At 50.9% G+C, this 13,944-nt stretch overlaps 4 non-coding genes across 4 annotated transcripts; 2 read left to right on the forward strand and 2 right to left on the reverse strand.

Annotated features, from left to right (window-relative positions):
* The first annotated feature begins 6,855 nt into the window (after positions 1–6,855).
* Positions 6,856–6,928, forward strand: TRNAM-CAU. The gene has a single exon. It is a non-coding gene; the product is annotated as a tRNA-Met (tRNA).
* A 2,162-nt stretch (positions 6,929–9,090) lies between these two features.
* On the reverse strand, positions 9,091–9,163 carry TRNAK-UUU. Its single transcript has one exon. It is a non-coding gene; the product is annotated as a tRNA-Lys (tRNA).
* A 1,774-nt stretch (positions 9,164–10,937) lies between these two features.
* Positions 10,938–11,010, reverse strand: TRNAM-CAU. Its single transcript has one exon. It is a non-coding gene; the product is annotated as a tRNA-Met (tRNA).
* Positions 11,011–11,650: 640 nt separating this feature from the next.
* Positions 11,651–11,732, forward strand: TRNAL-AAG. The gene has a single exon. It is a non-coding gene; the product is annotated as a tRNA-Leu (tRNA).
* The last annotated feature ends 2,212 nt before the right edge of the window (positions 11,733–13,944 follow it).

Raw genomic sequence — 13,944 nt, forward strand, 5'->3', positions numbered from 1 at the left:
CCATCCCCCCACGGAAGAAGTAAGTCTTCCGGTAGGAGACGGGGTGGGAGGGTCTTCACAGATGGATTACCTCAACTTCCCAAGCGACAGATTGTCTCTTTAGTGCAGATCAGAAAACGCCCCACTGGCCCAGTAAGACTTTCATTTCTGGGGGAGGTTGAAACTGCGGTCAGTTTAGGTATTAAGCCCAGGTTTGGTGACTTGGCCTAAATGACACCATGTGGGGCCTGTGGTTTTCCTTTGTGACAATAATAAAGATATATTCAGTCTTGGTTGTGTTCTCGGCACAGAGCTCCAACAGCCCTTGGAATTTTCTAAGTGAGGAGATCCGCAAAGGTGCCTTTTGTTATGTTAATAAGGTGACTTTTGGAAAGCTCCAGGTCCCCTGAGGAAGGAGACAGGTTGCCAGGGAAACCAACCTTGAAAATCACTAGTTATTAGCTTAACTAAACCAGAGCAGAGTCGAAGTGCACGGGCTGAGAGAAAGACGATTATTTAGCCAGTCTCCGAAGCCGGCCCGAAAGTCGCACGTCTGTCAGCGATCGCCCTGTGGCCCAGTCCCGGTGAATCTGGGCTGACCTAATGGAATGTCCTTGAAGTGACCCTGTGACAGTTCTGTCAGAGGAGGTAGTCAGTGAGGCTCTAACGGGATGCCTGGAGGCCAGCAAGGAGGAGGCCATGGCCGGCTGTGGGGAAGGTCAGAGGTCTGTCCTGGCCGCATCCAAAACAAAGCTACAAGAAACTGGATTAAACCAGACAGGCCCAAGATGGCTGACAAAGTAGGCAGCACTTCACGTTATCCCTTGATTGTGCTATATTAACACCCTAAGATCTCCTCCCTAAGTTTGCCTTAGAATAGGGGACAGAGGCTGGCTGAGGACACAGGAGAAACTGACACCCCACAACACCCCCCCATGGGATGTAGGTGACGTTCCTCAGGCACTCCTGGCTGCCCTAAAGGACAAAGAAAGAGTTAACTTATAAAGACCACAATCCCGCAAGACCTGAGTTTCCCTCAGTTTACAAATGTCTTAGCAGTTTACAAGAAGGAAGCATTTCTATCAATAATCTAGCTTCCAGAAGGAAATGTAGATACAATTAAATGTCCTTATAATCTGCAGCCTCCAGGAAGTTCCCGACTATCTTCATGTTAATGTCTTACTAGAAGGAAAAACAGCCTTAACTTGACCATGGCCAGGTCTCCGTATCCTGTGAATCTTTAACATATGAAAGTACTTTCTCGACCTCCCTGTCTCCTCACCTCCCCCAACCCCATAGTATATAATCAGCCACCCCTCACAACCCAGGGCAGCAGCTCTTTCTGCCCACGGGTCCTGTCCCCGTGCTTTAATAAACCACCACTTTGCACCGAAGACGCCTCAAGAATTCTTTCTTGGTCGTGGGCTCCGGACTCCACCCACCGAACCTCACGTATATTCCCAACCTCATCAACAGCATATTACCACAAACTTACTGGTTTTAAGTGACACAAACCGATTAGCTTCGAGGTTTGGAGTCCTGAAGTCTGGTGTGGACTCACCACGCTGAAATCGAGGCGTTGGCGGGCTGCATTCCTTTCTTCTGAAACCCAGAAACCCAGGTCTTTGTTTTCCGCCGCCTGGGAGCTGATGGCCATTCCCGCCTTGTAAAGGCTGCTGGGGCCCAGGCTCGCCAGAGCCACCGGTGCCGGGCCTTCCAAATCACAGCTCTCCCACCTACCCTCGGCTTCCCGGCCACCTTTGAGGACTCTGGTGGTTAGGGTCACCGCCCGGTCTCACGGTCCTCAGCCGTCATCCCGTCTGCACGGCGGCGCCTTCTACCGCGTACGAGTCCCAGGTTCCAGGAACTAGTGGATGCGTGTGGGGGGCGTGACTCTGCCCACCCCAAGCCACTGGGCTTCGGAACTCTTGGTTACACTTTAGTAGATCGTCAGAACACGCTGTGAGCTGTATCCTGACAACGCTCAAGACTTTGAACTTCCCCTCGGAGGCTCTCGGGAGCCAGAGGAGTGTCCCCCTGAACGAGGAGGTCAGCGTAGCCGGTATTGTTGCAAGCTCATCCTACCAGTACTGTGCAAGGGCGACCTCAGCCAGCACCCAGGTGCCTTTGTGCAGATCACGTAATAATGACCCACTTTGGTGGATGGATTACAGAAAGGGGGCCCTCAGGCCTGACGAAGTCCACCTCTCTTCAAGGACTCATGGCTGGGCTCTCAGGGCTCAGGCCCCAGTCAGCCCCCACTCACCTGCTCAGCAGGGTCTTGCAGGGCGCCTCTCATGAGAAATAGCACCAGACAAGCAAGAACTGAAGCCAAAAACTAGACTGGAGGCTGTTGCCACAATGGAGGAGAGACACCGGGGAGAAGGAGCAGGAGGACGAAAATCTGGCCGCGGGGCGAAGAAGACAGATCCAGGGAGCGCAGAAGACGGAGAATTCTCGGGACTCGGTAGCTGGTAGGATGTGGCAAGGAAGACAGAGCAGGGGGCTGGACCGAACGGGATCGTGATGATGCCGTTCACCCGTCAGCCGCGGAGCTGGTCTTCTCCGCGGTGGTGCTTTTCCTATGAAGAAGCGAGATGGAAACCAGGGACACCATAGTGAGGACGACAGGCCCGAGTCCGGTGCCTTCCCACGGGGTCGTGCAGATGAAGAAACGCCCTTGCACGCTGGCACGCTGGAGACCCCAGGGTCAGCAAGGTGGGGTCTGGAGGTGAGTGAAAGGAAGCCAGCACGTGTTGCTGGAACTCATTCCCTAAACATACTTGAGAACTGGCTCAGAATTGAGGGGTCTCAGCAGCTGAGGAAGACAGGGTAGGAGATTGAGAAGAAAAAGGAGGAGAAAAAAAGGATAGGAAGATGGTAACAGGAAAATATTTCAGGATAAAATCTAGGCTAGTCTTCTCGTCAAAAGGAAAGAAATCTTAACACTTCCCTTAATCTGGGAACTGTGGTTTCTTCCTGCTTAAAAATCACAGTTTCAGTACATTTGCCCGCATTCCTCTGCCAGGGGCCAAGCCGCTCATCCTTCTCACCAGCTCTAGGTATACATGAAACTTGGGGGGAAGAATCCTGCCACGCTGTCTTCCTTTCCCTCCCCTGCAGAGGACACCCCACAGAGCTTCCCAAACCCTGTTGAGCAAGTGGGGTCCAGGTGTGCAAGTGGGATGTGGGTTCTCTCAGCCCTTGCTGTCCATCCCACCCCACCTCCCCTAGGCTTTTCATTTCTAAAGATTATTTCCTTTCCCTTCCTACCCTGATGTTTCTCAAACTTTTTCTAATGGGATCCATAATTAGAAATAACCATTCATATCACAACCCTTACCTACTTGTAAAGCACGCTGACATTTTGCACTCAATTCTCTTTCACCTAAATTGAAATTCTAGTTGCGATCATTTGACGTGATTTCATGATGCACAAAGGCATTATAACCTGCAATTTGAAAAATACACAACCCTTGATCTTACACTTAATTAAAATTTTCAGTACCAACCCAAGATGCACATTTCAATTATATCTTATACTGACCACTTCTTGTCTTTTTACCCCATTTTCTCTTGCCCCCTGGCAAATTATTTAATACATCCCCTTCCTCCTCGCCTCTTTACCTCCTTCCTTATGCAACCTAGGTTTCGTGGGAATCACCAGCACTACTAACTTGGATAGCTTTCATGTCCTTTGTCCCACTCCCAACCCCTGGTCAAATCAAACACACCACCACTTTCTCCAAAACCCAAGTGTCTGCGGGGGTAGAGAATACCCCTAACCCATTCTAAACCAAACTTCAGCCTCCACTCCATGCAAACCCAGTCAAGTTCCAGCAAACCCGGCGGTCAGTTCTCAGTCTTCAGTTTGCTCTGCTTCTCAGGAACATTTGGCCCCGTTGATTTTTCCTCTTTATGGGAACACATTCTTCACTTGGCTTCTGGAACACCACACCCACTCAGTTTTCTTTCTACTTCAGTGTAGTTCCTTCTTTATTTCCTCCTCTTCCCAGAGTCTAAGTTTGGAGTTCTCCAGGGCTCTCACCTTGAGTCCTCATATATTCTGTATCTGCCCGCCCGAGCTCACCTGTTCAGGTGACCGGAAGGACCCTGTACACCCCGATGATTCCCACAACTTGCACCTTCAACCCTGTTTCCCACGGAACACAGCCAGTGATGGGACTGACATCTCCACTGGATCTCCAGAAGCCACGAACCCGTTCACAAATGCCTGATCTCCTCTCCAGACTACAGATCTGCTCCTTCTCCAGTTGTCCTCATCTTGATGAAAGCACAGCATAATTTGAACTTGTGAAATAAAACTTGGATTTTAAATAAGTTATACTTTAAGTAAAGAAATTAAAGAAGTCCTGTTTCACTTGACTGCTTGGCTGTCCTTTCCTGTGAACATCGTTTTTTCTTTCTTTTTTTTTTTTTTTAAGATTTTATTTATTTATTCGACAGAGACAGAGACAGCCAGCGAGAGAGGGAACACAAGCAGGGGGAGTGGGAGAGGAAGAAGCAGGCTCATAGCAGAGGAGCCTGATGTGGGGCTCGATCCCATAACTCGGGGATCACGCCCTGAGCCGAAGGCATACGCTTAACCGCTGTGCCACCCAGGCGCCCCCGTTTTTTCTTTCTGAAGCAATCTCGTTTCCACCAAAAAAAATGAGTCTTGTGTGTGTGTGTGTGTGTGTGTGTGTGTGTGTGTGTGTGTGTGTAAGCCTTGGTCACAATCTACCTCACATACCATCAAACAACGTTGGAGAAAGAGCATATACATTTCTGTTTTACTGTGGTCATTTTTGCTATTCTCATCCTCAAAGTGTTTCCAAATTAGAGAAAGGCATTCTTTTTATCCCACACTTTGGAAGTAAAGATTTTATAGGAGGCCAATGTTGTAACACTTTCTCCTGTGGCCCACAACGACGGCCACCGTGGAGGTCACGCCCCAGAAGGCTATCTCCTTCCATTTCTATAAAGTCAGAAATCTCATTAAGTGCTTCTGCACATTTTGAAGAAAGTAAACATTGACCATAAAGCTTAATAAACCACGACAGTCTCAACATCATAAGCAAACAAACCACGATTTTTCTTAGCAGTGTTGCCTACAAGATCCATGGAACATTCACCAGATAATATCTTTTCATTTTCTTTGGTAAAAAGTTCATAGGCTAGATGGAATTTGCCAAATTTGTATTTGCACTTTCTGCCAAACATGCAGATAGGCAAGCAAGGTCCAGTTTGTATTTGAACAAGATACCAACAATCAATCATTTTATGTGTGGGTAGTTTCATTAAATCTACATAACGATCAGGAGGAAGGTTTTTGATGCTATGCTGTGCTTCAAGCGAAAGTACGTAGGAGCTAGGGGGGACTTTTCCTTGTTGCTTCTGGATTTTGACACATGACTTAAGCTGATACCGGGTAGTAGAGAGCAAGGTCACCTGCTGTTGTCAGCTTCATGCTGCAAGGGACCCGAACACGGTATGGAAATGCCTCGTTTTGTTTGTCCACCAATGCAAGCCCCGAATCAGGAGACAGAGCCATCAGTAAGATAATGTGTGGTTTTTCCAGTATTAGACCCAGCGCTATTTTCATTTTGGGAGGAGAAAAAACCCTTTGATTCAGAGCGTCATCGACTTGCAGCAGGTTCCGTTTCCCTGTGCAAGTCCACACGTCCTTCTGCAGCGGGGTCAGTCCCCAGCCCTGCTCCGCATACCGTGCCGCACCCTCTGTCTTGGGCACCGCCCACATCCCGCTGGACCTGTTGGTCCATCTGTCTTGAAGTAACACAGTCCCTTCGACTTTTTCGGTGACGTCTGGGTCACGCATTCTCATGTTCACTCTGGAAGGCCTTAGACAATGTGGTCACACGACTCACGATGTCAGCAATGACCCTGGCACCGGAACGCACAGGGCAGCGGGGCGAGAGGTCCGCCGCGGAGGGCATACGGTCGGGTCCTGTAACCGCCCTGCAGGTGACAGATGGGAGCTACAGCCGAAGCGAAGCCTCGTCCAACACCTGAGCCTAATGTACCATCGCGCTCAACGACACGGCCGTTACAAGTCGTTCAACCAGCACTATTTGAACTCAAAGCGCAACGGCTCATCTCGGGGCAGAACCACGCTGCTGCCGGAACGCTTACTGCGCACAGTGGCGTCACCGAGGGCCGCAGCCCAGAGCGCGAGACCCCCAGACCACCGCCACGGCAGGTGCAGAAGCGGGCTGACACAGGCAGGTGCACCTGGACGCAGCGATGCCTCCAGCCCCGGGGTGGCCGGAGGGGTGAAGCTGTCCCCGTGTGACGCTGAGCTCAGAACCGAGGGGGTCTCCGGGCAGGTGGCCTCGGCGCTGAGACCCGGACGCCCCCCGCCCGGGCGCTGGCGCACCTCGCCGTGCGCTCCCGACGCCTCCCTCTCTGGACCGCGGACAGTCCCGCGGGTTCCGGGCCGGATGCCGGCGGCCCCTGCACGCGGGCGGGACGTGGGCCGTGTCGTGAAACGGAGGGCAGCCGGCCTCAGGAGGAGCTCGTCGGCGCTGGCAGGACCGGCGCACGCGAGGCGGGGACCGCGGTGCGCAAGCTACGGGCGCAGAGCACACGCGCGGACGCGGCGGCGGGTGAGCAAGCAGGGCTCGGCCCCAGGTCTAGGACACGTCCTTCCGCTGCGGGTGGGGTCGGGGCTCAGAGGAAGGGGAGCGAAGGCAGGAGCACCAACGGCCACCTCCTCCCTTCGGCTCGGGTTTCAGAAACTGTTGCAGGAGAGCGTTTCATTTCCGAAGCGTGAGGGGAAATAATCTGGGACAGAACGAAATCGAAGCAAAGTAAAATCCAGTGTTAAATCTATGCGCTGAGGACTCGTTATCACCTGCCTCCTTAGCGCAGTAGGCAGCGCGTCAGTCTCATAATCTGAAGGTCCTGAGTTCGAACCTCAGAGGGGGCAGTTCCGTTTTGCGCTCTCACTGGGTCAGGAAAGGACCCCCGGGCCACGGGGCCGAAAAAATACTATGGAAAAGGCCGAGTCTCAACTTTCTTCCTCCTGATTGGCAGATACGTTCACATGGAGATTCTTCCTTAGTTCCACACGTGCAGTGACTTATCTTCGCCACTTTCCAAGGAACAAGCTGTTTTGTCCAAGTTCCTCTATTTCTATCCCTTCTTGGGAGGCTCTCCCGCTATTGGTGCAACTTAATTTATTGAAAAAACGAATGGACAGATAAATGAAAACCTGATACTGAATTTTCTCAGCAAGTCTTGTGGCTTCCTCTTCTTACACGCATGGTCTCCTTGCCCTGACCTCCCTGTGTAATCTGGTCCCAACTAGCTTCCCACCCGCTCGGCAGTGGTCAGTGATCCCCAAAAACACATGTGCAAGGATTGCCAGCAGCCACCAGAAGCTGGGAAGAGGCAAGGAAGGATTCTTCCCTGGAACCTTCAGAGGGAGCACAGCCCTGTCAATACCCAGGTTTGGGGCTTCTAGTCTCCAAAACTGTGAGAAAATGAATTTCCATTGTTTTAAGCCACCTAGTTTGTGGCCATTTGTTAAGGCGGCCGTAGGAAATGAATACTCCAGTCCGTCTCTCCGCCACCAACCTCCCACGACATCGCTGCACCTGTCTTATTTCTTCGTAGCACTTATCACTATATGAAGTTGCTTTGTCCTTCTATGTAACACCCTTACTTTCCACTACCCATCCACCTGCTTAGACCGCGTATTCTAGGAAAGTCATCACTGTCTGTTTGTCCATTCCTGTATTCCCAGCGCCTAGCTCAGCATCCGACAATGAACACTTGCCAACTAAACCAATGAATTCATTAGCACATTAAATCTTCTTTTCCTCCCATATTCCCTATCACTCTCTTACTCAAGACAATGAACATCTCAAATTTGGATTTTTGCGGTACTCCCCACAAGAGACACACCTACTGAAATCCCCCTGCGGCCATCCCTCTCTGATTCATTCAGTGGTACAAGAGGAGAGGGCAGTACTCAGACTGCTCCTGAAAATGTCTGCACCTGAGAAGCGATATTTCAGGAGAGCTCTCGCAACGGTTCATTCTGATGCAGACTCAAGAAGGCATATAACACAGGACTCATCTTAGTGTCTTCTGGGCCCTCGGCCTCTGGTTCCAGAAGACATGCACTTAAAGATTTGGGAGAGGCCAAAGAACTGGATGGGATTCGGGCAGTGCCTTAGAGAATGCTTGATCCTTCTTGGAGCCATCACTGTTCAGAATCTGTTCCTTTCGTTTGTAGAACAGAAACTATTTTTTAATTTACCCCAGAGTTTTTGAGGCTTGCAGGACTGACACACAGTAACCACATGTCAGAGACACTCCATGCCAGAATGTGAGTGTATTGTAGCCGTATTCGTGGTTGATGGACATATTCTCCCCTATGTAAAACAAACTCTACAGTAGAAATCAATCTTTGCATCTGTGATAGGAGTAACGGAAGTGACGAAACATCTATATCAAGCAACGATGGTCTGATGTGTTCACCACCAGAAACGAAGCCCAGCTGATTTAAAGTTGTGTTGGCCCGTGTGGTGGGCAGACATGGAAACTCGGAGTTCTGATCGTAGCGTGTTATTCTCCTAAACAAGGTTACAATAGCGTTATAAGATACTGTACAATGCAAGGTCAGATGAGAGTTTTTAGTTCTATTTAATTTTTATCCTTTTCACTCTTATTGAACTTGAATGTCCAAAAAAGCCTCCACAGCCATTCATTTGCCAACCAATTCTTGAGTAGAGCCTTTCTGCTTCACTCGGGGAATTCTAGAAATGGCCAACAAAGGGGATGAGTAACTTCACTCTGGCCTAATTTTTCTAGTTAAATGAGATCAAAGGCAAGGATTATGAATCTGGAACCATGCACAAGTTAGTTTTCTTCACATAGATTTGGGCCATCTTACTGTAAAGCTCCCACGTATTCACCACTATCTTTCTTCACTTACTTACCCATTTTGTGGGCTAGAAATACTTGATTCTAATGGTTTTCTGTTGGTGTTGTAACCTAGGTAATCTGTCCCTGTCCCATTTCTGCATAAAACAGACACTTGCAAAGGTGGAGTCAGAGTTAGACACCGAAAACCAGGAACCATGCCCGAACAGGGACTTGAACCCTGGACCCTCAGATTAAAAGTCTGATGCTCTGCCAACTGAGCTACCCGGGCCCTGCGGTTTGGGTGGTTTCCCCTATGTCCTAGTGTGAAAAAAAGTGTATGTCCTTGTGCAAATATCTTTCTTTTTATTCTATCATTATTAATATTTTTAATGACTTTCTTTCTAAATTCTGTTTGTGTTCCTTTTCCTTATTCCCAACTCCACCCTTGTCCCTTTGAATATGGCTCCAGACAGCTCCTGCCCCCAGGTGACTGGGGAAAAGTAACTCACATCCTTCTTTTAACACAATGATTGTCATGGCGTTTGTTTCTAATTATGGATTTATTCATGCCACCATTAAAAGCAGATTTGAGGCGGTCTTCAGAACTATACTAGAATAAGGTAAAATGGAAAAACTAATAGACTTCAATCAGAATAAAGGGAGAATAGAGGGAGAAAATTAAGAAAAAAAATATGCATGCTATAAATAGTGCACACACACACACCCCACCCCAAATAGCACAGACTGTAAAGGAAGGTGATGTCTTCAAGGGGGTGAGAGAAGACTTCTCCCAGGATGTCTTGTTTAAACTGAGAATTGAAGGCTTGGTATGATAAATTGGAGAAAAATGTGGCTCCAGCATGCCCAGAAGAGCAGAGAGCACAGCACTCTCAGAAAGCAGAAGGCAGGCCCGGGGTGCTGGCAGGCGGAAAGCTGGGGAGAGAGTTGATGGCGTGGAGGGAGACAGGAGGGCAGGCGCCCAGCAGACACTGACAGGTTCTGAGGTTATGGTGGCCAGGCGAGCGCCCCGAAGTCACTGCGGACTTTAAGCAGGGAGAAACGACATGATCAGAGGTCATCTCGGAAAGACTATGCTGGTCTCACATACAGAATAGGCCAGAATGCGGAAAGGCATGATGGGAACACAGACTAGGCCACCATGCCATCGAAGGCTGCACAGATTTGGCCTAGTGACCGTGTGGCAGGACAGTGGTGCAGAGCACGTCCTAGGCCCAGGATTCCAAAATGCTGTTCAGCTGCTTGCATTCAAGTCCTCTGGCGAGGGTTTGGGAAAGGTAATTGGTGGGTGCCCAGCCCTGACATCACAGCGTGCAGTATTCAAGGATGGATTTAAAGCTGAGAGAGAATAGATTCAGAGGAAAGGACACGGCTTTGACTAGTGCCTGGCGTGTCCTCAGTTCTCAGTAAATTCCTCCTCCATTAGCTGAGATGTTAAGAGCAAGATATTAAATATCCATCATGCTCGCTTTTGTTTGAGTCGGTGTTTCTCTTGACTCTAAATATCACTTCCTGTTTCTCTCTGGTGACTTGAGTCCAGTAACAGTAGGAGGTGCGGAAAAGAGGGACGTGTAATGAGACTGAGCAGGGGTATTTTTTCGCAAATTCCAGAAATACGGTAAGAGATGACCAATCAGTAATTAATGAAAATGTATCGCACACCATCCTACACCCTCCCCATCCCCAAACAGCCTTCTGCCCGCCCCTCCTCTCAGGGCCCCAGGGCCAGTAAGTTTCTGACCCTGGTGTTTTTGTAACAGAAACAATTGCCAAGGCTATCTGAAAGGCGTTTTGAAAATCTTCTAGCTGCATCTGCAATTGGTTTAGGAAAGAACCCAAAGAACTTTGGAGTATTGAATGCTTAGTGGAAAATCACTGTCTTGTAACAACAGTCCACGGTTCTGTTGAACAACAGAAAATTGCCCGCCAATCATATCAAGCGAGTTCCTCGATTTAAAGAAAAAAAAAAAGATATACTGTGCACATTTCAGCGGCAAAAAAGATTAGGGAAAGAAGGAGTCATCAACACTGAAAACGAAAAGCGATGCCCCCTCTGAGGTTCGAACTCAGGACCTTCAGATTATGAGACTGACGCGCTGCCTACTGCGCTAAGGAGGCACCTGTCCCTCCCACCTGCACAAAACGCCTACCAACATCACCATACGACTGGTCGTCTCCAATCCTGCGGCCGGGATTTCAGAGCAATTCGCGCCAAGCTGTCCACAGTCCGGCGGTGAGCTGCGCAGGACAGGGCGGCCGGCCCGGCCTTCGCGACCTCTCCCGCCGAGCCGCGGCCGTGCGCGCACCTGAGCCGGGCTGGGCGCGAGCCCCGCGGCCGCCCCACCCGGAGGCACCTGGACCTTCCCAGAGGCCGGACGCGGTGGGCGGGAGCGCGTCTCGCCTCCGCCCTGAGGACCGCCGGATTCCTCCTTTGCTTCTGCTCCCCCTGGGCAGCTCCCGGACTCGCCCCCAAACGGCCGGACTTGCTCGCTCCTGGACTCGGGGGGCTCTCTGCCCGCCGTCCCCGCGCATCTGCAGCCACACTCTCGCTGCAGCGCTGGTGACCAGCCGGGCGGGGGTCTCCAACGCGGCGTTGGGCTCAGGGCCGGCCTGGAGCCGCGAGGAAGTCGAGCGGGGCGTCCATCGGGCCGGGGTCCCTGCGCGAGCTGCGGGCTGGAGCGGCGCGGGGACGCGAGCAGGGGCGGGAGACGCGCGATCCTCAGGTCGGAGGAATGCAGGCGGCGCGCAGCGCTCGTGCGGTAGCGTGGCCGAGCGGTCTAAGGCGCTGGATTAAGGCTCCAGTCTCTTCGGGGGCGTGGGTTCGAATCCCACCGCTGCCAGAGTGTTACTTTTACGGCTCTCTGGCTGCATACGTGTCCATTTCTCACTCGCAGTGTGGACAGTTACCCACAGACTCCAAGTCCAGGCAGGAGCCCCTCCCCTACACCCTCTATTTTCCCACGGGCCGCAGAGAGCACCCATCCACGCCGCCCCCAACACATTGTGGGTGTTCAATTATTTCAATCGACAAAAAGTTCATGAGGATTTACTGTGTGTGATACTGACTCCCTCCATCATTGTACTTTCACCACCCAGAAGTGTCCAACAGGTAAAAGACCTTCATCTCACCCACTCATTTATGTTAGAAAATACCTGTCAGCATCTTCTATGTGCCAGGTGCTTTCTTAGGTCCTGCGCATACAGCCGCGCTTCCTACTCAGTAAACGATGGACGAAGGAGGAGCGGTCAGTCTCCCCGAATGCGCTGTTCTCGCCGTGCCCGCGGCCTTTGGTTCCACGTTCTGAGCCTTCCTTGCGCTCATCCGCACCGCGGCGACCGCACGCACCGCCCGCCCCCGCCTCGGCCGCTCTCAGCCCGCAGACCAGAGGCGCCCGCCCCTCCGCGTCTCTGCGTGCGCGCCTAGGCTCCCCCTGTTCCCGCTGGAAGCACTTCCCTCCGACCTCAAGGCCTCTTCTCATCCTCTAGGTCTCAGCTTGGAAGCGCTTTCTCCTGGAAGCCTCCCTTGATCTCCCCCTGCAGAGCTACAAAGAGTCAAACAGCAAGGTTCCCTGCCCTGGCGCCTCGTAGGGAAGACAAGCGTTAGACGCATGACCGCCCCAAGATGGCACAACTTCCGCGGTCGAGAGAGAGCTTCAACTATGAATGAGAGCCACACATACTGTTACCAGAACAAAGAAGGTGACCGAATAGTACAACAGCTCGAGGTATAGAAGGACACACTTCAGACCGTTCCCGCTAGTAACAGGGTCCGAGGAGAGAAAGGGGGGAGTTATAAATTTTACCTGGGACACTTCTGCCTGAGCTGTTAGACCGACTGCATATTTGGTTCATAAATCAAATAAGTGGATTCATGAATTTATAAATGAATTCTTTTAAATCCCAACCCGATAAACAGAGGAAAGGAGCAATGCAGCGTGCTGGGGCCAGTGCAGGAGGCCTCGGTGCAAGCTTCCCGTCCCCCGGCAGGCTCTCCTCCTTCACTGGTATTCCCGTGGGTGTGCGTGGGCATGCTCCCTCAGCCCTCAACCCATTCCTCGGCGTTTACGTAACTTTCGGACGCTTTGGTGTAATTGCCTGCTTTTCCTCGCGCGAAATGAGCTTCGTCAGACACAAAACCGCATCTCTCTGGCTTCTCCATATCGGGAAAGCGGAATACATACATGTGGTAAATTTCAGTGAATAAATATATGAAAGAATAGCTTTCTAATTTGCGAAGTAAGCAGGGTATACAGAGCGGAGCAGCCAGGAAGACCCTGAGATCTTCGGTTTCATGTAGAGTCATGTGTTCTGAAGCCCCTTTTTCCAGGACACTCCAGCTGAGGTTGGTTGTGGAAGGCTGATGATGCCACAAGGACTTGCTCTTTTTGGATTCAGCTCTGCTACCAGGTGAGTGCACGTCATTTTTGCTTAGATTACCAGACAACAGACTGTTTCCAGACTGTGGGGCCCAGGCATTTCTCCGCCCTCCCCACACTATTCCCTTTGGTGGTCTTCATTTGCTCACATTCACCCTGTGGTACTTGGAACCACTCATGGGCAATCCAAGGAAAAGGTGCTGCCTTTTGAATTCCACCCTCAAAAATAAACCAACCCATGGCCACCTGCCCCATTTTCCAGGTCTTTACCCACGTATCCTTTCCTAGGGAATAAATGTGCTAAGGCTGAAAAAGCAGTCATTCATACCCCTTCCCCTTGCCTATCTCAGAGAAGAGTTGAAAGCCCATAGTTAAATAATGGCCTTTTGATGGGCTGGTATCATTTTAAAACCAGAGGACATTTTTTTTTTTTATTCTTTAAGAAATAAGGCTGCGCGGGGCGCCTGGGTGGCATAGCGGTTGGGCGTCTGCCTTCGGCTCAGGGCGTGGTCCCGGCGTTGTGGGATCAAGCCCCATATCAGGCTCTTCCACTGTGAGCCTGCTTCTTCCTCTCCCACTCCCCCTGCTTGTGTTCCCTCTCGCTGGCTGTCTCTATCTCTGTCGAATAAATAAATAAAATCTTAAAAAAAAAAAAAAAGAAATAAGGCTGCGGCTC

The sequence above is a fragment of the Ailuropoda melanoleuca genome, chromosome 5 (genome assembly GCF_002007445.2).
Source record: "Ailuropoda melanoleuca isolate Jingjing chromosome 5, ASM200744v2, whole genome shotgun sequence".
Taxonomy (NCBI): Eukaryota; Metazoa; Chordata; class Mammalia; order Carnivora; family Ursidae; genus Ailuropoda; species Ailuropoda melanoleuca.